At 39.6% G+C, this 26,558-nt stretch overlaps 1 long non-coding RNA gene and 1 pseudogene across 7 annotated transcripts in view; one reads left to right on the top strand and one right to left on the bottom strand.

The window, feature by feature from the left end:
- Window positions 1–14,884, top strand: part of LOC100912991 (uncharacterized) — a 30,815-nt gene extending 15,931 nt beyond the window's left edge. For 5 of the 7 annotated variants that reach the window (XR_015647019.1, XR_015647022.1, XR_015647021.1 and 2 more), the window contains 2 exons: window positions 4,556–4,656; window positions 14,586–14,884. This is a non-coding gene — a long non-coding RNA (uncharacterized LOC100912991). The remainder of the gene's footprint in view (window positions 1–4,555; window positions 4,657–14,585) is intronic. The other 2 variants (XR_015647024.1, XR_015647026.1) reach the window with 1 other exon arrangement.
- Window positions 14,885–19,160: 4,276 nt separating this feature from the next.
- On the bottom strand, window positions 19,161–19,662 carry Sfr1-ps2 (SWI5-dependent homologous recombination repair protein 1, pseudogene 2; annotated as a pseudogene).
- Window positions 19,663–26,558: the final 6,896 nt, after the last annotated feature.

Raw genomic sequence — 26,558 nt, 5'->3', positions numbered from 1 at the left:
TATTGGCAGTTTGCAGCCTAGAAGAAAATACTCATCAGATCCCAGCTGTGCTGCCACTGTGATCTCAGACTTCCAGCCCCCAACACTGTGACAGATATTTACTTCCTGCATTGTATCTGTGAATTTTGCTCTGAGATTAAGCCTGATTAGTAGCCAGTGGTAGACAGTGAACAGCTTATCTGACTCCCATTTATGAAGTCATTGGGAGACATAGCTGCTTGTTTCTTGATTCATAACTTTGACTTTGTACTGAAATGGTACTTTTATTATTTACATGTCATCTAGTGTATAATATCTCATAATAGCAGTCAAAATTAGCATAAGCCTGTATTCAGTCATAGTAAGTTTGGGCACAGTGGCCTAACACAGTTCCAATAGTTACAAGATGAAGTAACACCAAACACTTTCTCAGCCAGTCAAGTTTGCCTTTTCCCATGTTAACCATCTTAAGGAAAGGGCTGTCTCAACATCCTGCATCCCAGGACCTAGCAAATAAAGATTCCTCAGGATCTTCTCTGTAGAAATCTCTGTCCTGTCTCTTCCTAAACTGAGGCAACCTTGGGCAAAACTCAGTCCAGCCTAATCAACAGCTCGGGGCCTCCCCGCTCTGCAGTCTGGCAGGCTACTACTAAAGTAGGAAGACAACACATAGGTTTTACATGTTGACAACAGAATCAAAGACTAGTTATACTAAGATATACAAGTACAACCGTGGGACACGTTTTTTATTAAAGGATTACAAGTGACCTAATGGGTTATTATATTTCATTCTGATGCTGAACATCATGGAGACACTGTTAGTTGGGATTTTCTCTTTAGTGTGATTTGGAGAGCACGTTACTTAGTAGCCATAGAACTTTCTATCATTGAAATTTTGGAAGGATCTATGAAAATAAGATATCTCTCTTAATTTACCTTTTTACATTATCTTGGGACTTTTGGCTTTATCCTCCTGAAGTCCCAGGAGTATTTATTGATGTGCTCAGAGAAATTCCCATACACATTTGAGTGTCTCACTGTTGGAGCACTGTGAGTGTCACCTGACATACCCCACCAGAATTTCAGTTGTATTGTCCCCTGGAGGTCACGCAGAATAAGAACCATGCCCTTGGACAGAGCTTTCTCCAACTGGAGTACAAGTTCTTATCCTCTGGTTTATAGTTCAGTTTATTCTACGTAAGACAGATTTCATTTTGAAAATTGTCGAAACATTTTACTTATCTGCCTCCAGCATCAATCTGCCTACTCTGTGATATCTGTTGATTCAGGTTGGAAATCACTCCTCTCCTGTGAGACTCCTTGAGACAGGGCCTGTGAACAGGGCCGAGACCTTCAGAAGAGCCTCTGGCTTATCACTGATCTCTTCTGCTCTTCCTTGTGTGTCATAAGTCACAGTTCTCTCATCATCTTTGTCATAGTCCTGAAGGCTCTCCAGCCTCTGTGTGTGTGTGTGTATGTGTGTGTGTGTGTGTGTGTGTGTGTGTGTGTGTGTGTGTGTACACATGCACGCACATACCTGCACATATATGGCGTGGAGATTCAAGTTTTCCTGCTAATTCTCCCTTGTATATTCCCATTCTTTTGCCCATGTTGCTGATATTGTCATCAATTTTGCTGACCTTTTCCTCAGTGTTTCCTTGAATCTTTATTTTTCACATCCTACATTAAATTCATCTGCTTGTTTGTATCCTCTTTCAGGTCATTAGTCATTCTTGTCAGTGAACTTTTGGGATTTTTGTCCAGCATTTTACCTGTTAGTATCTTTTGAGCTCTGTAGTTGAGGAATTAGGGTCTTTCTGTGGGAGTCTTGTGGCCTTGCTTTGTGTTACTTGTTTCTGTGTTGCGATTAACACTTTTTGGTAAATCTTGGTAAAATTTGGGACTCTTGTTGAGCAGCCTTTTCAGTCCCCACTCCTACAGAGAAAAGAAGAAAATTCTGTAGGAAGTGGCTTGTCTCACCTCCTTCCACTAGTGAGCCATGTTCAGCTTAGTTCCTTCCAATTTGTTGCCTGTCTTTGCACATCTCCGGTTTCCTCTTCCTTTGTGGATCTCCAAAGCGATTCCTCTCTTTGGGCTAGTGTCTGGGTTCTCTTACTCTGATTCTGTCCTTTGTAGGTTTATATGAAGGCAGCTTCTGGTTTACCATTTACCCACTTACTCACTTCCTTTACATAGACTCTGGCAGTCATGGATGGCTTTCCCCAACTCTCAAACTAACAGATGACAGAAGCCCAAAGGAGCATAAAAAAAAGTCATTAAAGTAGAGTCATCTTGGAGTTTTCTTCATTTCAGACTAGATTGGATTTCTTTCAGACTGTATTTAGATCTGAAACTATGGCAGGGAAGAGAATTATTATAAACTGGAAACCCAAAAATAAAAGTTGAAAAGAAATGCATTATTGTTTTCCCAATTTTAATGACAAAATACGTCAGCATATATTACCAGGGCTCTGGATATTGTTGGTAACAGCATAATTTGGTATGTTTATTGAAGGTAGTGTTAGCACTGTCAGATTATGAGTACATATAGACTGTATGTAACCCCAGCAGCTTCACTTCTGAAAACATATTTCATGGATATGCTAGTGTTTATATGTTTGAAAAACATGTATACCAAGTCACTCACTAAAGCATTGTTTATAATAACAAAACTCAAATGTCTAAATAGCACCCATTAAATAAATAAATCCTCGTGAATCTGTACAATGAGTCTATAAATGAGGAAATGTTTATATACTGCTGTGTAAAGACCAAGGTATACTGTTAAGTGAACAGGAAGTGTTTGTTAAAATGTGTATTGAATATTGCATATCATATTGGGAGGGCTATATCTTTACTCGAGCACAAGCACATGTACTTGAAATTTACCAAAGAAATGAGTGACATTGTTTACTTTTAATAAGTAGCTAAGTAAGAACAAAGGAAATAGAAGATTATGTCTCAAGAAATACTTTTCATTGTATCCCTTATTCCCAGTTTTTAATTAAAACATTTTCTGGTACTAGAGCTGGAATGCAGGCCTTGCACATGGTAGGAACGTTCCTGAGCTATGAGCTACATTCCTAGATTTTTTTTTCTCTTTTAAAAATTTTCATCCAATATAGTTTGATCATTTTTTGACCTTTTCCCAACTTCCCAGATTCTGCCCCTACTCACCCACCTTCATGTTTATTCCATCCCCTCAAAATAAAAGAAATGAAATGAAAACAGAAATAATCAAAGGACCAGTAAAACAAAAATGCCAAAACAACACACACACACACACACACACACACACACACACACACACAACACCACACACACACACCCGCCAACACACACAAAAATATCCTGTGGAATTTGTTCTGTATTGGCCAGGTACTACTAGGCATAGGGCCTGGCCTGGACTGTGGTTGATATCCAGTGACATTCCATTGGAGAAAGCTGATTTTCCCTTTGCCAGTACGTATCAATTGCAAATAACTGCTTGGTTACCGGTAGGACTCCATGGCCACCTTTTTCTTAGCACTGGTACCCCATCTGGCTTGACCTGTACAGGCCCTGTACATGTTGTAGCAGTTTCCCTTCAGAGGAGAGGTTGATGAAGATGTCTTATATAGGACTGAATACTTCAAAGTGTCTTCACTTTTGCATAGTATCCAGTTGTGGGTCTCTGTTAATTTTCATCTATTGCAAAAGAAGCTTCCCTGATGAGGGTAGAATGATGCTGTGAACTATAGCTATAGTGGTATGTCTTTAGAAGTCATTTTATTGTCCCTTAAACAGAGTAATAGTGTTGGGTTTTTCCCTAAGCTGATGACCTATCTAGTCCTAGATTCTAGGCCCCTTTAGCTGTGTCTGGTATAGGTTCTGTCTCATGTAGAGGGCCTTAAATCCAATCAGAAAGTGGTTAGTTACTTCTAAACATTTGTGCCACTGTTGGACCAGCTTGTCTTATAGGCCAGTTGTTTTAGGTTGGGTAGCTGAGTTAGATATTATTGTAGGTGGAGGTATTGTTTCCCTAATTGGGTCTTGATTATGTCAATAAAGACAGCGGGAGCCAATTGCTGGACTGAGAAAAATGGTGGGATTTCCGGGTCCCTGGAGGAAAAGGAGAGGACGAGATAGAGAGGGGTCAGCAGGCTTTGGGGAGAGGAGCACAGATGTCCTGTAAGGCCTGGGGGTAACTAGAACCAGCTGAATCCTGGTAGAAGGTAGCTGATGAGTTTAGGACAATAGATTCTGTGCCCAGCAATTATGTTATCTGGCTGGTTTTAAAATGTTAGAACTGTCTGGTATTTTCTATTCACAGAACAAAGGTGAGCAGAGAAAGGGCACAGCGGGGTAGTTATTGGCGATTTGGCACAGCTAGCTTTGGGATAGTGGCCACTGGAGAGCTATCATAGCTCCCAGCATTCATGGGAAAAGTGTCAGAGCTAATAGTTGGCAGACCTCAGTGGGACGGAAGGCTGCAGATCACAGAGCCCAGCCAAGACCACAGCGGAGCTCTTGAGAAAGAACAAGTGTGTTTTTTAAAATTACACGCAACAGATTGATGCCTGTGTTTCTCCTCCAGGACTGTGCAGAGTACCTTCTAGCACCATAAACACTAATCAGTGAGCAATGCTGAACTTCTAATTAGGCAAGAGCTCAACCTCTTCATGCTTGAGGACATAAGTAAGTACTGTTTTCAGCAATCAAACCTACCATCAGCTCATTGGGATCAACAAAGAGTTTTGGCAGTAGTCTATAATATTTGGGGAAGGACCACAGAACTCCTTTGTTCAGTGACTCACAATGTGATCCATTTGAATTCCACACTGAACTTTTTAATTAGTGGCATAAAGTATCCAGTTTAGACATTGTCTCCTCCACTATACAGTGACTCTGTGTGAATTCCTTTCTTTTTCTTTTTCTTTTTTTATTGCATATTTTATGTATTTACATTTCAAATTTTATGCCTGTTCCACTTTCTTCTATCTCACCCCCTGCTTCTATGAAGATGGTCCCACTCCCACCCACTCCCGCCTCAACATCCTGGCATTCCCCTACACTGGGGAAAAGAACCTTCACAGGACCATCCTCCTATTGATGCCAGACAGTGCCATCCTCTGCTACATATGCAGCTGGAGCCACAGGTCCCTCCATCTGTACTCTTTGGTTGGTGGTTTAGTCCCTGGGAGCTCTGGGGTGTCTGGTTGGTGATATTGTTGTTCTTCCTACGGGGTTGCAAACCCCTTCAGCTCCTTCAGTCCTTTCTCTAACTCCTCCATTGGTGTCCCCTTGTTCAGTCCAATGGTTAGCTGCAAGCATCCTCATCTGTATCAATAGGGCTCTTCAGTAGAGCTTCTTGGGAGACACCCATATCAGGCCCCTGTCAGCAAGCACTTCTTGGAATCAGCAATAGTGACTGGGTCTGGTGGTTGCATATGGGATGGATCCTCGGGTGGGGCACTCTTTGTCCCTATATTTCCTCCTGTGAATATTTTGTTCCCCCCATCTAAGAAGGACTGAAATGTCCACACTTTGGTCTTCCTTCTTCTTGAGCTTCATATGGTCTGTGAATTGTTTCTTGGGTATTCCAAGCTTTTGGACTAATTTCCACTTATCACTGAGTACATACCACCTGTGTTCTTTTGTGACTGGGTTATTTCATTCAGGATATTTTCTAATTCCATCCATTTGCCTAAGAATGCAGTCATTGTTTTTAATAGCTGTGCAAATGTACCACATTTTCTGTATCCATTCCTCTGTTGAAGGACATGTGGGTTCTTTCCTGCTTTTGACTATTATAAATAAGGCTGCTATGAACATGGTGGAACATGTGTCTTTGTTGAATGTTGGAGCATCTTTGGGTATATGCCCAGGAGTGGTATAGCTGGATCCTCAGGTAGTGCAATGTCCAATTTTCTGAGGAACCTCCAGACTGATTTCCAGAATGGTTGTACCAGCTTGCAATCCCACCAAGAGTGGTGTAGTGTTCCTCTTTCTCTACATCCTCACCAGCATCTGCTGTTGCGGGACTTTTTGATCTTAGCCATTCTGATGGTGTGAGGTGGAATCTCAGGGTTGTTTTGATTTGCATTTCCCTTATGACTAAAGATGTTGAACATTTCTTTAGGTGTTTCTCAGCCATTTGGCATTCCTCAGCTGTGAATTCTTTGTTTAGCTCTGAACCCCATTTTTTAATAGGGTTATTTGTCTCCCTACAGTCTAACTTCGTGAGTTCTTTGTATATTTTGGATATAAACCCTGTATCAGTTGTAGGATTGGTAAAGATCTTTTCCCAGTCTGTTTGGTTGCCATTTTGTCTTATTGACAGTGTCCTTTGCCCTACAGAAGCTTTGCAGTTTTATGAGATCCCATTTGTCGATTCTTGTTCTTACAGCATAAGCCATTGGTGTTTTGTTCAGGAAATTTTCTCCAGTGCCCATGTGTTCGAGATGCTTCCCAACTTTTTCTTCTATTAGTTTGAGTGGATCTGGTTTGATGTGGAGGTCCTTGATCCACTTGGACGTAAGCTCTGTACAGGGTGATAAGCATGGATCGATCTGCATTCTTCTACATGTTGACCTCCAGTTGAACCAGCACCATTTGCTGAAAATGCTATCTTTTTTCCATTGTATGGTTTTGGCTCCTTTGTCAAAGATCAAGTGACCATAGGTTTATGGGTTCATTTTTGTGTCTTCAATTCTATTCCATTGATCTATCTGACTGTTTCTGTGCCAATACCATGCCGTTTTTAACATGATTGCTCTGTAATACAGCTAAAGGTCAGGGATGGTGATTCCCTTAGAAGTTCTTTTATTGCTGAGAATAGTTTTTGATATCCTGGGATTTTTGCTTTTCCACATGAATTTCCAAATTGCTCTTTTTAACTCTATGAAGAATTTAGTTGGAATGTTGATAGGGATTTCATTGAATCTGTAGATTGCTTTTGGCAAGGTGGCCATTATTACTATATTGATCCTGCCAATCCGTGAGCATGAGAGATCTTTCCGTCTTCTCAGATCTTTGATTTCTTTCTTCGGAGATTTAAAGTTCTTGTCACACAGAACTTTCACTTGCTTAGCTAGAGTCACACTAACGTGTTTTATATTATTTATCACTGTTGTGAAGAGTGTCCTTTTTCTAATTTCTTTCTCAGCCCATTTCGCCTTTTAGTAGAAGAAGGCTATTGATTTGTTTGAGCTGATTTTATATCCAGCCACTTTGCTTAGTTCTCTGGTGGAATTTTAGGGGTCACATAAGTATACTATAATATGATCTGTAAATAGCGATATTTTGACTTCTTTTCCAATTTGTATCACTTTGATCTCTTTTTTTGTCTAATTTCCCTAGCTAGGACTTTGAGTACTATATTGAATAAGTAGGGAGAGAGTGGGCAGCCTTGTCTAGTCCCTGATTTTAGTAGCATTGCTTCAAGTTTCTCTCCATTTAGTTTGATATTATATTACTTTTACTATGTTTAAGTATGGGCCTTGAATTCCTGATCTTTAAGATTTTTATGAGGGAGTGTTGCATTTTGTCAAATGCTTTCTCAGCATCTAATGAGATAATCATGTGTTTTTTTTTTCTTTGAGTTTGTTTATATAGTGGATTACGTTGATGGATTTCCATATATCGAATCCCTGCATCCCTAGGATGAAACCTATTTGATCCTGATGGATGATTGTTTTGATGCTCTCCTGGATTCAGTTTCTGAGAATTTTATTGCGTATTTTCGCATCGATATTCATAAGGGAAATTGGTCTGAAGTTCTCTTAGTTGAGTCTTTGTGTGGTTTAAGTATAAATGTAATTGTAGCTTCATAGAAGGAATTGGGTTCCTTCTGTTTCTATTTTGTGGAATGGTTTGGACAGAGTTGGTATTAGGTCTTCTACACAGGTCTGATAGAATTCTGCACTAAACTCCTCTGGTCCTGGACTCTTTTTTGTTTATGAGACTTTTAATAACTCCTATTTCTTTAAGGGTTATGGAACTGTTTAGATGGCTTATCTATTCCTGATATAACTTTGGTACCTGGTATTTGTCTAGGAAATTGTCCATTTCCTCTAGATTTTCCAGTTTTGTTCAGTATAGGCTTGTGTTACGATTTGATAACTTTTTGGATTTCCTTAGATTCTGTTGTTAGGTCTCTCCATTTTTATTTCTGATTTTGTTAATTTGGATACCTTGTCTGTGCCTCTGATAAGTCTGGCTAAGGGTTTATCTATCTTGTTGATTTTCTCAAAGAACCAGCTCCTGGTTTTGTTGATTCTTTGTATAGTCCTTTTCGTTTCTACTTGGTTGATTTCAGCCCTGGGTTTGATTATTTCCTGCCTTCTACTCCCCCGGGTGTATTTGCTTCTTTTTGTTCTAGAGCTTTTAGGTGTGCTGTCAAGCTGCTAGTGTATGCTTTCTCCTGTTTCTTTTTCAAGGCACTCAGAGCTATGAGTTTTCCTCTTAGCACAGCTTTCATTGTGTCTATAAGTTTGGGTATGCTGTGCCTTCATTTTCATTAAATTCTAAGAAGTCTTTAATTTCCTTCTTTATTTCTTCCTTGACCAGGTTACCATTGAGTAGAGCATTGTTCAGCTTCCATGTGTATGTGGACTTTCTGTTGTTTTTGTTGTTTTTGAAGACCAGCCTTAGTCCGTGGTGATCCGATAGGAATTCAGTCTTCTTGTATCTGTTGAGGCCTGTTTTGGGACAGATTATATGGTCAGTTTTAGAGAAGGTACCATGAGGTGCTGAGAAGAAGGTATATTCTTTTGTTATTGGATGGAATGTTCTATAAACATTTGTTAAACCCATTTGGTTCATAACTTCTGTTAGTTTCACTATGTCTCTGTTTATTTTCTGTTTCCATGATCTGGCCATTGATGAGAGTGGGGTGTTGACGTCTCCCACTATTATTGTGTGAGGTGCAATGTATGCCTTGAGCTTTAGTAAGGTTTCTTTTACGTATGTAGGTGCCCTTGTATTTGGGGCATAGATATTTAGGATTGAGAGTTCATCTTGGTGGATTTTTCCTTTGATGAATATGAAGTGTCCTTCCTTATCTTTTTTGATGACTTTTAGTTGGAAATTGATTTTATTTGATATTAGAATGGCTACTCCAGCTTGCTTCTTCTGACCATTTGCTTGGAAAGTTGTTTTCCAGCCTTTCACTCTGAGATAGTGTCTGTCTGTGTCAATGAGGTGTGTTTCCTGTGTGTAGCAAAACGCTGGGTCCTCTTTACATATCCAGTCTGTCAGTCTTTGTCTTTTAATTGGGGAGTTGGGTCGATTGATGTTGAGAGATATTAAGGAATAGTGATTGTTGCTTCCTGTTATATTTGTATTTGGATGCGAAATTATGTTTGTGTGCTTTTCTTCTCTTTTTTTTGTTGCCAAGACGATTAGTTTCTTGCTTTTTCTAGGGTGTAGCTTGCTTCCTTATGTTGGGTTTTACCACTTATTATCCTTTGTAGGGCTGGATTTGTATAAAGGTATTGTGTAAATTTGGTTTTGTCATGGAATATTTTGGTTTCTCCATCTATGTTAATTGAGAGTTTTGCTGGATACAAGTAACCTGGGCTAGCATTTGTGTTCTCTTAGGGTCTGTATGACATCTGTCCAGGATCTTCTGGCTTTCATAGTCTCTGGTGAGAAGTCTGGTGTAATTCTGATAGGTCTACCTTTATATGTTACTTGACCTTTTCCCCTTACTGCTTTTAATATTCTTTCTTTGTTTTGTGCTTTTGGTATTTTGACTATTATATGACAGGAGGAATTTTTTTTCTGGTCCAATCTATTTGGAGTTCTGTAGGCTTCTTGTATGTTTATGGGCATTTCTTTCTTTATGTTAGGGAAGTTTTCTTCTATGATTTTGTTGAATATATTTACTGGTCCTTTGTGCTGGGAGTCTTCACTCTCTTCTATACCTATTATCCTTAGGTTTGAGCTTCTCATTGTGTCCTGCATTTCCTGTATGTTTTGGGTTAGGAGCTTTTTGTGTTTTACATTACCTTTGACAGTTGTGTCGATGTTTTCTATGGCATCTTCTGCCCCTGAGATTCTCTCTTCTACCTCTCGTGTTCTGTTGGTGATGCTTGCATCTATGACTCCTGATCTTTTTCCTCATTGTTCTATCTCCAAGGTTTTTTCTCTTTTTGATTTCTTTATTGTTTCTACTTCCATTTTTAGGTCCTGGATGGTTTTGTTCAATTCCTTCACCTCTTTGGTTGTGTTTTCCTATATAGTTCTTTAAGTATTTCTGTGTTTCCTCTTTAAGGGCTTTGTTTACCTTCGTTGTCCTGTATTTCTTTAAGGGAGTTACTCATGTCCTTTTAAAAGTCCTCTGTCACCATCATGAGATGTGATTTTAAGTCAGAATCTTGCTTTTCTGGCATTTTGAGTTTCCAGTACTTGCTTTCTTGGGAGAACTGTGTTCTGATGATGCCAAGTAGCCTTAGTTTCTGTTGCTTAGGTTCTCGTGCCTGCCTCTTACCATCTGGTTATCTTTGATGCCAGTTGGTCTTGCTGTCTCGGACTGGAGCTTGTCCTTCCTGTGGGCCTTTGAGCCTGTGATCTTAGGAGTGAAAGCACTCCTGGGAGACCAGCTCTCTCCAGATAGGTTTTGAGTCTAGACAGCTGTGGGACAGCCTTAGCTCTGGTACAGGTGGAGACTGGAAGGGTCCTGTCCCTGAATTCCTTTCTTATGTGTATATTTTAGGAAGCTTCTACAATAGTAGGTTTCTATATGGTTTTTCAGAAGGCTTTAGTATTATCTCTACCCTTAATCCTTGTTTTATTTTCTTCCCTCTTTTCCCCCATTTAGTCCTCTTATTCTAGTTTCTCCTGTATCTCTCTATCATACTATATTCTATTTCTTCTTTCTTAGATCCTTTTTTTCCGTCCTAGTCCTTTACCTAGCCTTTGTAGATATCCAAGCTTTAGTGTTTAGCCCTAAACACAGATACATATCAACAGTAATACTAAATGGATGCAGTAGGTCGTGTTTACACACACACACCAACACTAATTAAAGAATAAGAGGTCATGAATTTGAGAAGGAGCGGGGAAGACACTGTCTCTCCACTGTCTCAATGTTCCAGTGGGAGGATGTGCAGGTAGAAAGGGAAGGATCGAAGTTATCTAATGCCATACTCACATAGGAAATTCTCAAATGATTTTAAACTTTAAGCTAAAATATAAATACAGTATCTCTATCTAAATAAAATACCATTCTGGAAGAATTTTTAGTTCTATGAAAATAATACTCAACAACTCAAAATATTTTATAACAATCTATAAAATATAATCTCTATTTCATTATATGTATGGGTTCATGTATGTATAGTTACCTGAAGAATCTGTAGAGAAAATGTATCAATCCTTCAGAATGGTGATGGGTAATTCTGAGTTACCCCTTTCCTTAGCTTAGATACTTGTGAATTTTTCAGAATTTTAACAATGATTGATATACTAGTTCAATGATGAGAGGGTAATATAAGCTTATTTAGAGCATAAAGTCACAGTTAAAAAGCATATACAAATATTACTGTGAAAAAGGCAAGTAGTAAACAGTGGGAAAAATGTTTGTATTAAAATTTTTTCAAAAGACAAATACAGGGCTAATGAGGTGGCACAGTAAAGGTGCCTGTCGCCAATCTGATGGTCTGAGCTCAGTCTCCAGAACCTCAGGTGGGAGGAGAGAACTGACTCCTGAAAGCTATCCACTGTCTGACACGCACGCACGCACAGCAAATAAATGTGAATTTTTAAAAACCAGAAAGTAATAGGATTGTGTACTTTATTATATCAAAGTGTGTTTTTAAGAATGTGTTTACTTTGATTTAGTGTGTGTGTGTCTGTGTCTGTGTGTGCACTACAGCATGCATATGGATGTCAGAGGACAACTTGCTAGAGTTGGTTTTCGCCTTCTCTACCGTGAGGGTCTCAAGGACTGAACTCATCGTGCTTGGCATCACATACCTTTACTCACTGGGCTTTCTCAGTGGCCCAAGTTGTAAAAAATTTTTAACACCAATCAGCAGTGGCCAGTATGAAGAGAGGACCCTTTTCTTTTAGAGCGCTTCAGCCATTTGTAGCAAATAAATCCTGAGTTGGGAGAGGATTTGAAGTAGTTTTTTCTTTGAAGTCCAGGCTGGACTTGAACTCCCACTGATCATTCTGCTTCAGCTTCCCAAGTGCTGAGATTACAACAGTGCGCCAATATTCAGTTTTTCTTTTGGAAAGGCTAGGAAAGTAGTTCCTTGTCTGTAATATTGTGTGTCCTTCCATCTTTAAGACATTGGGTAAAGGTAAAGCCAAGGTGAATTGGGGAGACGGAGAGTGAGACATGCAATACAGGACCTTTGCCCTGTGACATCCTTGAAAGCACATTGCTCATCTCATACTACCTCCCATAGGGTGACAGTTATTGTTGCTGAAGAATTGGGAATAGAGGGACATTTTTTAAAGTCATAGGCTTAATGTATGCTGGGCTCACCTCAACCACCAATTCCTATTGTGTTTCAGGAGTTTATCACTTGTTTGTTTGTTACATCATTTGTTTCATTTGTTTGATTTCTTTCGATACAAGCTCTTCCTCTGTAGTCCAGGCTAGCCTGAAAGTTACTATGTAGTAAAGACTGGTGTAGAACTTGCAGATCCTCCTGCCTCTGTCACCCATGTGCTAGGATCACAGGTGTGCACCACCATGTTCATCCAGGAACTAATGTTTTCTCTCCAGCCAGTACACACACACACACACACACACACACACACACACACACACACACATTGAATTAGGAATAATACCCCCTTGGAGACATTTCTTTCCTATTATATCATACTCATTATAAACACCACAAAACGATTCTCAAAGTAGGAGACTGAAAAGAAAGGGCAACCAAAACAAAAGTAAGCACACAGGGCATCAGCCTAGGGATTCAGGCTATCTATAGTTTATAGCCATTGTTCTTTGTTTGTACAGGCCCTACCAGGCATGACAGTGGACTAGGGACGTAAGGTTTTGAAAATTGCTGAAGGAAGAACTCAGACTCAGATACTATGCAAAGACAAAGTGTTTATTCTGTAGCAGTAACCAGCATGGGGAAGTCAGCCATTCTTTGAAATGGCGACCCCAGACAAAGGCATGGAGGCCTTCTCATAGGGAACTGGAGGAACTCTCTAGAAGGATAGGTAATTTAAAATTTCATTGATGGGGGTTGGGGGAGGCTCACAGGTAGTCAGTAGTCTGCATTCCTATGTCACGAACGTTCAACCATGTGGTGAGATAGGGCTACCCAGCACAGATGGCCCATTCTGAAATAAGGTATTTCCCCATTTTGTGGTTATCCCCAGGTTGTTCTTCAGGAGAGGGTTTTATGATCTTGTTTTGAATTTTATGATCTGTTCTTGAGGTGGTGTCTTATGGCTTACTGTCTGGGACTTATGGTCTATTCCTAAAGTTGGTGCCTTATGGCCTTTTTTCAAATCAGGCTTGGTCCTCAAAATGGAGACCCTTTCAGGGGAAGGACAAGTGAGTTCATTTAAGATATTGATGTTTTTTAAATTCTTCTGGGGGCTGGAGATAAGGTTAACAGTGCCTGCTGCTCTGCAGAGGACTTGAGTTCAGTCCCAAACCCCCGTGTTAGGATACTCAGAACAACCAGGTAACCCAGTGCCCTCTTCTGGATTCCACAGGCATATGCACACATATGATATACGACATATTCAAATGCACACACAGACAAAGTAAACCTTACAAAACGTACTAATCTGAGTGGAAACAGTGACAACAGGAGCCAGCCTTCTATCACCACTTTGAGCCAGGTACAATTCTAATGACATATATTTCATTCTTAACACTCCTTTTAAATAGGTACTGCTATTACACCACCTTATACCTAAGGGAAGATCTAATCCTGAATCAGAGGTCACACATCTGCTTGGTAGATTTCCCTAGGTGCTGTTTGGATCAAAAAGCCTCCATGCAGACCCCGCATATTAAAGACTTGGTGTGCAGCCTCTAGGAGTGTTGAAAGACAGCAGAATTTTCAGGAATGGAACTTACTGGAAGGAAGTTAGAGCAGTAGGGGAATGCTATGTGAAGGCACATTGAGATTACAGGCTATTCCCCCCCTCCCCACTTTCCCAACTGCTTGGAGTAGTTAATCCTCCTCTGCCACATATTCCTGCTATGATATATATGTCACCATAAACACAAAGCAGTGGGACCATGTAACCATAGAATGAAACTGAAGGAGAATAAAGCCTTCCTCTTAAGTTGACGGAGGTATTTTGTTACTGTTACAGCTGAGGAAAACGCCAGAGCTAACAGGGATTCAGCACTGGTTGAATATGCTCTTAGGTTTTCTTGTTACTGGAGGTTCATTTCCTGGGAACATGGGGTTATGAGCATGTGCGACTGATAAACCAGTGGAAGCCAGAGAGAACTCCGTTGAAACTTTCGTCTGGTTTGTGTATCAAATGATAACTTTACAGATGGTTTGCTCCTGTTGTTCCTAACTTGAGAAAATTTCAAGAGACCCTGCAACTTGGATTGTATTTGCAGTTTGATTTGCTTTCTTAGGAATTGCTCCCAGTGCTCAATTCTGCTTTCTTTCTTCCAGAGTTCAGGATCAAGCTCAGAAGCTCACAGCTGCCAGCAGCACACTACTACTGCACTGTCTCCTTAGTCCATGCTCACTCTTAAATAGCCACAAAACACTCAGTGGTATGGCAAAGGAAACCTCCATTTCATTTAGATGTTTATGATAATTTTTCCCACTTTAATTATTTTATGTAGTTGAATATGATTTTTTTTCCTAAGGAATTTTTTTATCTCAATGTAAGACTCTTGAACCTTTATGTTATATATAATTTCCTGTAGTTTTCAAAATTGCTTTAATAAAAAAGTTTAACTTTAAAACTGTTGTGTTTATAAAAGATAAGAGAGGGGGATTATGTTCTATGGAGGTCTGGGGGAAAGGGGTGCCTCAGCAGGCCCATACTGAGACATCCCTTCCCCCTGAGGGCCGACCACACAACAACAATATAGCATAGAGTAGAGTTTATTCAGGGTATGGGGAGGGGAGTTAAGAGGGTAGTAGGGCAGAGAGAGAGAGAGAGAGAAATAGAAAAGTAAAAGAGAGGAGGAGAGGCTGGCCATGAGCACATGGAGGGAAGGGGGGAGGGGAAGAGCAAGAGAGTGAGAAAGGGGCAAGCAGCCAGGTAACTGTGAGGGTGAAGCATACCTGACTGTTGCCAGGTAACTGTGAGGGTGGAGCATACCTGACTGTTGCCAGGTAACTGTGAGGGTGGAGCATACCTGACTGTTGCCAGGTAACTGTGAGGGTGGAGCATACCTGACTGTTGCCAGGTAACTGTGAGGGTGGAGCATACCTGACGGTTGCCAGGTAACTGTGAGGGTGGAGCATACCTGACTGTTGCCAGGTAACTGTGAGGGTGGAGCATACCTGACTGTTGCCAGGTAACTGTGAGGGTGGAGCATACCTGACTGTTGCCAGGTAACTGTGAGGGTGGAGCATACCTGACTGTTGCCAGGTAACTGTGAGGGTGGAGCATACCTGACTGTTGCCAGGTAACTGTGAGGGTGGAGCATACCTGACTGTTGCCAGGTAACTGTGAGGGTGGAGCATACCTGACTGTTGCCAGGTAACTGTGGGGGTTGAGCTTAGATAGGATGCTAACAGAAACAGTTGTGGATTTATATGTAGTTATGTGAATACATGTATCCTTTCCTTTAACTTTTTCCCTGATGACATCTTACAAAAAAAAAATAAGTAGAAAATCGACATTCATTAATATAATCTACTAATCTGATTGATGTTTCTTTCCTACTTATAGGTACACTCATTTATGTATGTGTATGAGTTTAATTCTATGTAATTTTATCACATGTAGGTTTATGAATCTATGACTGTCATATTTGGGATACAGGGTATTTAACACCACAAAGATTCCTTAAATGTTACCCTTTTATTACCATGCTACCTCTACCCCCTTACACGCCAGGCCTATCCCTAACACTTAAAGAACATATGTCTCCCATACATTGCTAGAATTTTGTATTATCAAAAATGTTACATTACCACCTCTGGTCCAACACCCCACAGCTGCCCAAAATCATCCCTCTGGCCTAAACCCAGCCCACTTTGCTTTTGGTTGCTCATGTTACAATCATTCCATTCTCTTTTTAGTAGTTTGTAAGTAACACAGACCCACAACTGACTATGGTGTAGAGAATGAGACTGGGAATCTCTTTTTCTAATTTTTTGTTGATCAACTCCATTATGGTAAGATAATATATTCCATATGATTTTCGTTGCTTTATAACTGATAGAATTTTTTTATGATCCAAGAAGCAATCTAGGCTCCTGCACTTTGACACATGTGTTTCTACCCATCTGAATTCTCTGCATTTGAGAAGTAACCATTTGTACAAGAATTTCCACATTCATTGTTTCCATTTGACTTCTGTAGCTACCGTTAGAGTTCTAAAGAAATGGTAAGTTCCTTAAATTTCTTCTGCTTGGCTTATGTGTTGGGCAGGGATGCCTGTTGAACACTGCTAATGTGAATTTCAGAACGAGTAATGTCTTAGCTGTAATTTATACAATTGCCTGTAGGTGGTGGCAAAGCAACACAAAAAACAACTCCTTTTCTTTCATCCTTTGTTTCGGTTTGGGGTTTCTCTCTCTCTCTCTCTCTCTCTCTCTCTCTCTCTCTCTCTCTCTCCCTCTGTGTGTGTGTGTGTGTGTGTGTGTGTGTGTGTGTGTGTTTGCTTGTTTATTCTATTTTTGGTTTTTGAGATAGGGTTTCTTTGTGTGGCCCTGACTGACCTGGACTTGCTCAGAACAGGCTGGCCTCCAAACTCACAGAGATCCACAAACCTCTGCCTCTCAAGTGCTGGGATTAAAGGCATGTGTCACTGTGCCCTGGCCATCCTTTTGAAGAATCAGAAATGGGTGTTTTCTGTTGCCCTGAAAAGCAGGTATACTCCCTTGAAAAATACTCCTTTTTAAATACATTTGCCAATTTGGGACACAAAAAAGATTTATTATTTGTAAGTGCCATTTACCGATAGTAGGCCAAGTTTACATTTGCATGTTTTTATTGACTATTTTTCCCCTTTAATTTATCTTTTTGTTTCTATTGTTCATTTTCCTGTTCAAGGTTAAGAGGAAACCTTGGCTTTTTCTTATTGTTATTAAAGTAATACATCTCATTATGGAAAATTAAAAATACAAGAATAACTCTAAAAATAAAAATAAAACATACATAGTACCATTATTAATTTTAATACATTTTACTCATTCCTATATTGTTAATGTGTCAGTGGGATATCATGAGCTTAAATTATTTATTTTGTCCAGTTTACTTTCTGATTTTTAGATAAAACTGATAGTGACCCTGTCTTACTAGACTTTTTCTATATATCCTTTAAGTCAAAAAATTTTAAATGTGAGGTACTCCCTGAAAAAGAAAGGGAAGAGTGGTAGAGGAAGATACTTGACGTTGGTCTCTGGCCTCTGCATGCATATATGTATATGTACATACACACTTTAAAATCATAAATAATAAAGTTTTATGCAAGCTGTGATCATTGAAATTGCTATACTTATTTGTGAAGAAGTTACGTAAAATAATTAGTTTGGCATGCATGGAACAATAATTGATGAAAAACAAGCCTATGAATTTAAAAGAGAGTGAGGAGGAGTAAAGTGTATGGGAGGGTTTGGTGGGAGGAAATGGAAGGGGGAAATGGTATAATTAGAATCTCAAAATAGAAAAGAGATAGGGATGGTGAATAGGTCAGCAGTTAACAGCACTGGCTACCCTTCCAGAGGTCCTGAGTTCAATTCCCAGCAATCACATGGTGGCTCATGACCATCTATAAAGTGATCTGGTACCCTCTTCTGGGCATACAGACAGAGCACTCATACATTAAAGAAAAAAGAATAAATAAATAAATAATAAGATAAAATACAAAATACTTAGTTCTTACATCTAAGAATATAGCTTGTATCTGTTAGTTGTTGATTTACCTCCTTTTATTGACTCTAGTTCATGTGGAGTTCCAAGGACAACTTTCAGGAGCAGTATTTTTCCACCACGTGTGTCCCTCTGTGGCAATGGGCAGAGGCCCCCTGGGGGAATAGCATCCTTTTTTAACACAGAATATTTAGACCTCTTGCCTCAAAATCAATGTTTTAAACCTACTTTCTAGAATTATCCAAACTTCCTTTTAAACTTGTTTTAATTTCTTATACTTAAGTATTTTCTTTAGCAAATATCTTAGGGTTTTACTGCTGTGAACAGACACCATGACTAATGCAAGTCTTATAAAGGACAACATTTGATTGGGGCTGGCTTATAGGTTCTGTGGTTCAGTCCATTATCATCAAGGCAGAAACATGGCAGCATCCAAGCAGGCATGGTTCAGGAGGAGCTGAGAGTTCTACATCTTCATCTGAAGGCTGCTAGTGGAAGACTGACTTCCAGGCAGCCAGGATGAAGGTATTAAAGCAAACACCCACAGTAACACACTTACATCAACATGACCACACCTCCCAATAGTGCCACTCCCAGGGCCAAGCATATTCAAACTATCACAGCAAACTTATCCAAAATACAAAGCTTCATTTTATATTTTATAATTTCGTTTATGTATCAGAGTATCTGGCCTCCCTTTGAAACATTTATCTTTACACACTGTCATTGTCAAGGTAGTCTGTACAGTGGTCAGCTATATAACTCTGGGAATGAGCATATTTGAGGGCCTAGGTAGGATCCCATCTCACACACACACACACACACACACTGAAACAACAGAAAGCTGTAAATTCTTCACTTCTAATATAGTATAACAATTTGTTATCCATTCCATAGTAGTCAAGCTCACTGAGGCTTAGTTTCTCATTGTGCTATTCTCAGATGTAACTGACTTGAGGGTTCAGCAGCTGCTGGCTGCAGTTTCTCCATTTCCTTATTAACAACTGTATTCTTTATGCTATACATTTTGACTAGTTTTTTTAAAGATTTATTTATTTGTTTGTTTGTTTGTTTATTTATTTATTTATTATAGTGCACTGAAGGCATGGGATCTCATTCCAGATCCATCACGTGGTTGTTGGGATTTTTGAACTCAGGACCTCTGGAAGAACAGTCAGTGTTCTTAACCACTAAGCCATCTCTCCAGCCCCCATTTTGATCAGTTTTAACTTCCAAAGAAGGTCTTCTTGACCTTGCTTTGCCAGTCTTGCTTTTGCTTCCTTTAAACTTTAGTATTCTTCACAGAATCATTTTGGAGAGCACTGAATGACACAGTATCAAGTGATTTAGACTGGCATGCATTTTATTCTCCCATTTATCTTTTTCAGAGTCATTGTCTATGTGTTCCAAACTTCCTTGGCTTTCTAACATTTTCTGCTTTTGAAGATGCTCCTGATTCTGCAAAGATCTGATCGTCTTCTTCATTCTCTACTTTAAGTTACTTCACCACACTACAAAAAGAACACACTGTTTTCTCTCATCTTTCCTCAAGGGTTGCTGTCCTGAACTATTTTATTTGTATGGGGTGATGGTGGAGTCCCACAGGTCTGAGGAATGTAAGGTCAAGTCAATGCTGAATCTGACGGGCTTTCACTTGGAAATGAACTCCTGATTTCCTCCTTCCTTAGCCATGCCCACAGTAGACACACAGCCAATGTAGCAGTATAAGGACCCCGTCCCCGGGGGCGGGCCCAGGGCCTGTCTACCCCGTGCAGCATCTGCGTCATCTCACACATTACTTTTGTTTCCTGCGCCCCTGCACAGTGTATGAATCACATCTTGTTTCTTTCTCACGTTCCATACTTTTGTCTCAATTTGCTATTTTTTCCTGACCATACTGTAACAATTTTGGATAGTATTTCCCATCACCACCTGTGTGGGGCTTGCCTATGTCACTGCTCACCTATGTATTTCGTGCTTTGGCTAGACAATTTCGGTTGTCCTCCCTGCTGTATGAACTATTACTGCCAATCCTTAGCCACAGGTGACAGTGGTTTTATCTATTCTGTCTTCTTCATTGAGCTTCCCACTAAGCTGATGCTCTGCCTTTACTGATACATCACAGAGATTTCACTAATTTGACAAAGCTCCACAGAGATCTTAGGCTGATCTAATTATATTTAGGTCATTCACATTGTCTGTCTGTCTGTCTCTGTCTCTCTGTCTCTCTGTCTGTCTCTGTCTGTCTCTGTCTCTGTCTCTCTCTCTCTCTCTCTCTCTCTCTCTCTGTGTGTGTGTGTGTGTGTGTGTGTGTGTGTGTGTGTGTGTGTGTGTGTATTACATATAGTCTTTCATCCAGAAAAATCAGGGCAAGAACTCAGGACAAGAACCTGGAGGCAGAAACTGGTGCAGAGACCATGGAGGAACGTTGCTTCCTGGCTTGCTCAACCTTCTTGTAGCATCTGGGACCACCAGCCCAGGTGTAGCACCACCCACACTGAGCTGCACTCCCCTATATCTGTCATCAATCAAAAATATGCACATGCTTGTCCACGAGCCAATTTAAATGGGGAGAATTTATCAACGGAAGTTCCCTCTCCCAATGACTGTAGCCTGTGTCAAATTGGCATAAAACTAGTCAGCACACATGGTAAGACAAGAAGACAACAAGACAACTTTGGCTGTCACTCTTTAAGTAAAGTCTACCTTGTTTGTTTTCAGTTTGTTTTTAGATAGAATTTCTTACTGCCATAAGCTCTTCAAAACCCTGGGGAAATGAATGTCTCCATCAACACAGTTCTGGTGTTTACAAGCACATTCCACCACATCTGGCTTTGCTTTTAGATTTTGAAAAACAACTTATATGTATGTATGTATGGATGTGTGTGTGTGTAGGTGTGATGATAATGGATTGACTAAGCCAGCCCCAATTAAATGTCCTTATAAGAGTAGCCTTGGTCATGGTGTGTGTTCACAGCATTGGAAACCCTAGCTAAGACCGTGAACATCTTCAGAGTTCTCTAGTTTGGGAGATGAGAAAAACTCATCTGGTCCATGTAGGAAAATCTCCGAGTCCTGGGGAATGTGCAAAGTGCAACATGCTAATTTCCTTGGCTTTTCCTTCTAATCTCTGTCCTATGGAGAAGGTGCTAAGACAGTAATTTTGATGTAGTCTCTTCTAGCAGAGCCTCCAGGCAACGGGTCTGGACTTGACAGAGGACCAGCACTTTCAAACCAGAACTCTGAGCTAGGGAAGATGAAGTTCTGGTAATGTGGTGCTCTTGGTAATCCACCGTGACGCTATATTGGAATCCACACCTACCTGGAGTAGAGTTGCTTACAAACTAACCTGAGAAAAGAGGGAGCTGGTCGTGGCTCAGTAGCAGCTAAAGTGCCACAGACTCTCACCAAGATTTAGCATGTTTTATCAAATAATTGATATTTCATTTTCTGCATGTCTTTGGTACAATTTTCATACTCTAAGTGGAAGTTGTCAAAACCATTGCCACCATTTAGAATTGTTTTGCTGAGAAAGGAAGAGTACTCAAGGCTCCCTATGTCTCTGTCTGTAAAGTGGAATTCTTTGCTTAGTGACGTACTTTTTTGTATTTAAATTCACCATAAGTCAAATAATAATAGTGGTATAATGGAATAAACTGAAGTCTAATAACAAGGAAATAGTGAAACATAATATAGTATTCAAATGACATGGATGAAGTATATGAGGTTATTAAAAGTGTATATATACAACTGTATATAGTCATTTGCCACATGGCAACATTTTAGTCAACCATGGACTGCATCTCTGGCAGTAATTCCGTAAGATTATAGCGTAGCCAAAAAGTTCTTATTTTGCCTAGTGTTGCCTGGGCCATTGCAACAGCATCATAACAATTATTATGTTTGTGACTGCTAATAAAACTAAATCTACTATGTAGTTTCTGTTATTAGAGTGTATGCTCTATCCACTTTTAAGAAGAAACAGCCTGCAGCAGAATAATACATCTTGTGTTTAGTATCTTGAATGCACATAGCAACCATCTAAGTTTGTTTAAGTAAAGTCTGGTGTTCACAAAAATCATTTAACACATTCTGAGACTACATTTCTACTGTTAAGCAAGTCATGACAGGCATATAGAACAGTCTTAATTATATTAAATGTGTGTATTTTTATATAATACATAGATAATATTTAGGAAAAATAAGTTAAGTAGTTCACCGCAGTAATCGTGTGCTGCAGGGCTGTTATTTTCTTGTTAGTTATAGAAGTCTAGCTTGTCAACTTTTCAGTGATTTCCTGATTGCTGTGTAAATAAAAACCCTCAGAGTTCTTTTTGAAAAATATTTACAAAGAATCACTACCATTGTATACTCTGATCACAGGTCTATGAAAATCTGTCTAGAGAAGTATGGTATGATGGGAATTAAATAAAATACCTATTGAGCACTGAGGGTTACACTTGCAATATTGAATACTCTGGATACAACATACAGTGATATGCCCATTTTAGGCTACTGTAAGGTGGATTTTTTTTATAATTTATTTAACTTTTAAATAAGCACACATAGGCTCACTTTGGCAGTACATATACTGAAGTCGGAATAATCCAGAGTAGATAGATAGCTTAGTATTACCAATGTACAAGCATTCCATATTTAAAACAATAAGTAAAGAAATAAATTAGCATGCAAGATAGAAGGTTTATTCTAGCATTTTCATATATTTCTTGGTCTTATTGGTGTACTCCCTCTGTTCTCCTCTCCCCACCTCCCCTGTAGCTCTTGCTGGTCTCCATTTTTCCCCACAATATCCTCTTCTGCCTTAATGTCACATATATTCTAATATCCCCTTTTCCATCCCCCACTTTAAGATACCTTCTCTCTCTCTCACAGTCCTCTTTCTAGATTCATGACCCTACATTCTCACGTATACACATACCCACACATAAAAGAAAAAACACAATACTTATCTTTCTGAGTCTGGTTTATTTCACTTAACATAATGATTTCTAATTCCATCTTTTTTTCCTGTGTCATGATTTCAATATTTGTAGCTGAAAACTTTCTGTTCCATATATATATTATATTTTCTTAATTCATTCATCTGCTGATGGGCATCTAGGATGGTTCCATTTCCTAGCTTTTTGGATTAGTGCAAAAATAGAGATGAATATGTAAGTCTATCTATAGTAGAACTTAGAATATCTTGGATATAAACTCAGGAGTAATAGCACTGGTTCGTGTGGTAGTTCCAATTTTATTGTTTTGTTTGAGAAATTCACACATTTGTTTCCATAGTGGCTGCACAAGTTCTAATTCCCACCAGCAGTGTATAAGGGTTCCTTTTCCCCATACTGTAACCAGCATTTGTTGATTTGGTTTTTGTGATGTTAGCCATTGTAATTGGGGTGAGACGGGATTTCAGGGTTTTGTTAGTGTCCGTTTTCATGATGGCTTAAGGATGTAGAATACTGTTTCAAATATTTATTGGACAATTGTGTACCTTCTTTCGAGAGCTGTCTATTCAATTCATTAGGCCATCTATTGGCTGGGAGATTGCTTTTACACTGATAAATCTTTACAGTTCTTTTGAGTTTTATAGATTGACCTGTGTCTGATGTATACTTGACATAGATTTTTCTCACATTTTATATACTATCACATCACTCTGGGGACTGTTCCTCTTGTGCAGAAGTTTTTATTTTCTTTTCTGCTTTGTTTTGAGACAGAATCTCCTGTAACCAAGACTGGCCGCCAGTTCACTAGCTGAAGAGACCTTGACCTCCTGAGTCTCCTGTCACAAGCTTATGCGTGTACCACTATGCCTGATTAATGCAGTGCTGGGGACCAAACGCAGAGCCTCAGGCAAACTAATCAGACACAGAGTCACATCCCCAGCCCAGCTTTTAATTCCATGTAATCCATTTGTCATTTCTTGGAGTCATTACTTGTGCTATTGGAGTTCTTTTTTTTTAACATTTCTTGCCTATGATGGTATCTTGAAGTTTTTAACTCTTTGTTTTCTACTACAAATTTGAAGGTTCAGCTAGAGGATAAAAAGGTTTAGCTTTTTAATCCTCATGTGCAAGAAAACTTGATATTATTAGAATAGCTGCATTATTGAATTGATTCAACCCAATCCCAATCAAAAGTCTAATAGTGTTTTTCACAGAACTAAAAAAAAAGGTTAAACAGTCTTATATATAACTCATATGGAAGCGCAAAAGATAGTGCAGAAAGAATAATCCTAAAGGTATTGTATTACCTGATCTCAAATTATAGTACAAAGCCATCGTGATAGAGACTATTACATTAGCATAAAAATAGACATATAGATCAACTACATAGACTGTGGGACCGGAAATGAACCTGCAGAGCTATGCCTACCCAAGTTTTAAGAAAGGTGTTAAAGCCACATCTTGGTTAAAGGTTCGGGGTAGGGAAGACAGGTTTCGGCAGTCTCTAGGAGTCACATGATGAGGTTCTATTGGCTTTGCCTGTCTTTCTGAGTCAGAAGGTTTTACTTCCCTTCCGCCCCTTTTGGATGCCAACCAGAGTCTTGGTGTACTTTTCTCTATATCCCTGTTTTCTCCCCCACTTTTTCTGAAGTTTCCCTGTTTTCCATGCAGCTGAGTGTTAGCAATGTGGCTGACCTCCACCAACTTACAAATCTATAAAGAACTTCTCTGCATAAAGTAAGAAGAAGACAGGTGGTTGTGGATCTTGAACCTCAGTGTCAACCAGGCTGGCCTTGAACTCACAGATCTCTTCCAGTGAGTTATGATAAAAAACATGACACCACCCAGTAAAACCAACCTTTTCAACAAATTATTCTGGGAAAACAAGAAACCCTCTTGCAGGAGAATGAAATTAGATCTATATCTTCCATTCTACATAAAAACCAATGTAAGCAGCAGTGAAATGATGGCTTAATGGGTAAAAATACTTGGACGGGCCTGAGGACCTTGGTGCAGTCTTTAAAATAAAGATGGAGGGCGAAAAACCAAGTTCCAAAAGTTTTCCTCTGATCTCCATATTATATTCCATGGCACACACACGCACACACACGCACACACACACACACACACACACACACGCACACACACACACACACGCACATGCGCACACACAAATTTTTTTCTGCTGGATGTGGTGGTACCTTCCTTTAATCCGAGAATTCAAGTGGCAGAGACAGGCAGGTGCCTGTGACTTCAAGGCCAGCCTGGTATACACAGAGTGAGTAATCCAGGCTGGCTAGGGCTACAGAGTGAGACTTTGCCTCAAATTTTGTTTTCTGTTTTCCAAAAACTTAAAAATTCAGTTTGGTATTAATAATATCAGATATACTCTATTATAAAAAAATGAGCTAAAATAATAATAAAAAATGCAACCCTGAGAAGAATTCTAGTATATAAGAGAAATCTATGAAAAGGTGTTTTGTACTAAGAGCACTTAAAGAATGCCTATTTTTGAAGTGCGTGTTCTGTCTGTTCAAATCCTTTGTAAAATCATGCAGTGGGGGCTGAACCACCATTGGATGTTGCTGATCTTTGACTGTAGACTCCCAAAAGTTTTGTCAAAATGTTATGTCCTATAAAGCATCAGAGGAATGAAAAATTACATTTTAAAACAAAACGTCTGGATTTCTTGTGTTTATGAAGTACCAGACTTCATTACTAGATTTTTTTTGTGTTAAATAGGAAATATTTCACTATGCTTTTCTGTCGTCTTTGAGTTGAGGGTATGTGTGGTGTGTGTACCTGTGTGTATGTGTGCATGTGAGCATGCGTGGGTATGTGCTCAAGCCTGTGGAGGCTGGAGAATGATGTTAGGTGTATTCCTTAATTGCTATCCACTTTATTTTTTGAAAGAGAGTTTCTCACTGAACTTGGAGCTCATCAATACAGTGAGATTATCTGGTCAGCAAATCCTAGGGATTCTCCTGCAGTCTGCGTCTCCAGTACTGGGATTTCAGTCCCCATGCCTCTGTACTTCTTTTCCTACCTGGGTGCTGAGGAATGAATTCAGGTCCTCATCGTTGTATCACAAGCACTTTAACAACTGAGCCGTCTTCCTAGTCCCTGCGTTTTCTTTAAGCCATAGTCTTACTATGTAGCTCAGGCTGGCCTCAAATCCATAGTGATCCTCTTGCCTCAGCCTTCCTAATGCTGTGATTACAGGTACGTGCTACTGTGCCTGGCTTGTATTTCTGAACCCTTAATGCTAAGAACAGAAAATACAGGGCCTAATCCCCAACATTAATTTCCAACATAACAAGAGCAAGCAGGCAAACAAGGAACTACGGAGCCCAAGCAGATCTGAAAGCACTAGCAGTAGAACACGGACTACAAAACCTGCTAGTGTGAGGGCTTGGGGCGCTTTATTTAGGTTGCAGCCTTCCTTTTATTGAATCCCAAAGATGGCTGAGTAGAGGAGCTTGCTTCCTGTCATCTTCCTGGCCTGCTCTTTCTCCTGATCTTACTCTGTGGCTCCTGGGACTGTATCCTAGGTTACTTAAATGCTTTGCCATAATAAGAGGCCATATCGCAGATATCAGGTATTATCAGTAGACAGCAAATGGAATCTTA

The sequence above is a fragment of the Rattus norvegicus genome, chromosome X (genome assembly GCF_021556685.1).
Source record: "Rattus norvegicus strain SHRSP/BbbUtx chromosome X, alternate assembly SHRSP_T2T, whole genome shotgun sequence".
NCBI lineage: Eukaryota > Metazoa > Chordata > Mammalia > Rodentia > Muridae > Rattus > Rattus norvegicus.
The sequence above is the reverse complement of the archived record's forward strand: the minus strand, read 5'-3'. Positions and strand labels throughout refer to the sequence as shown.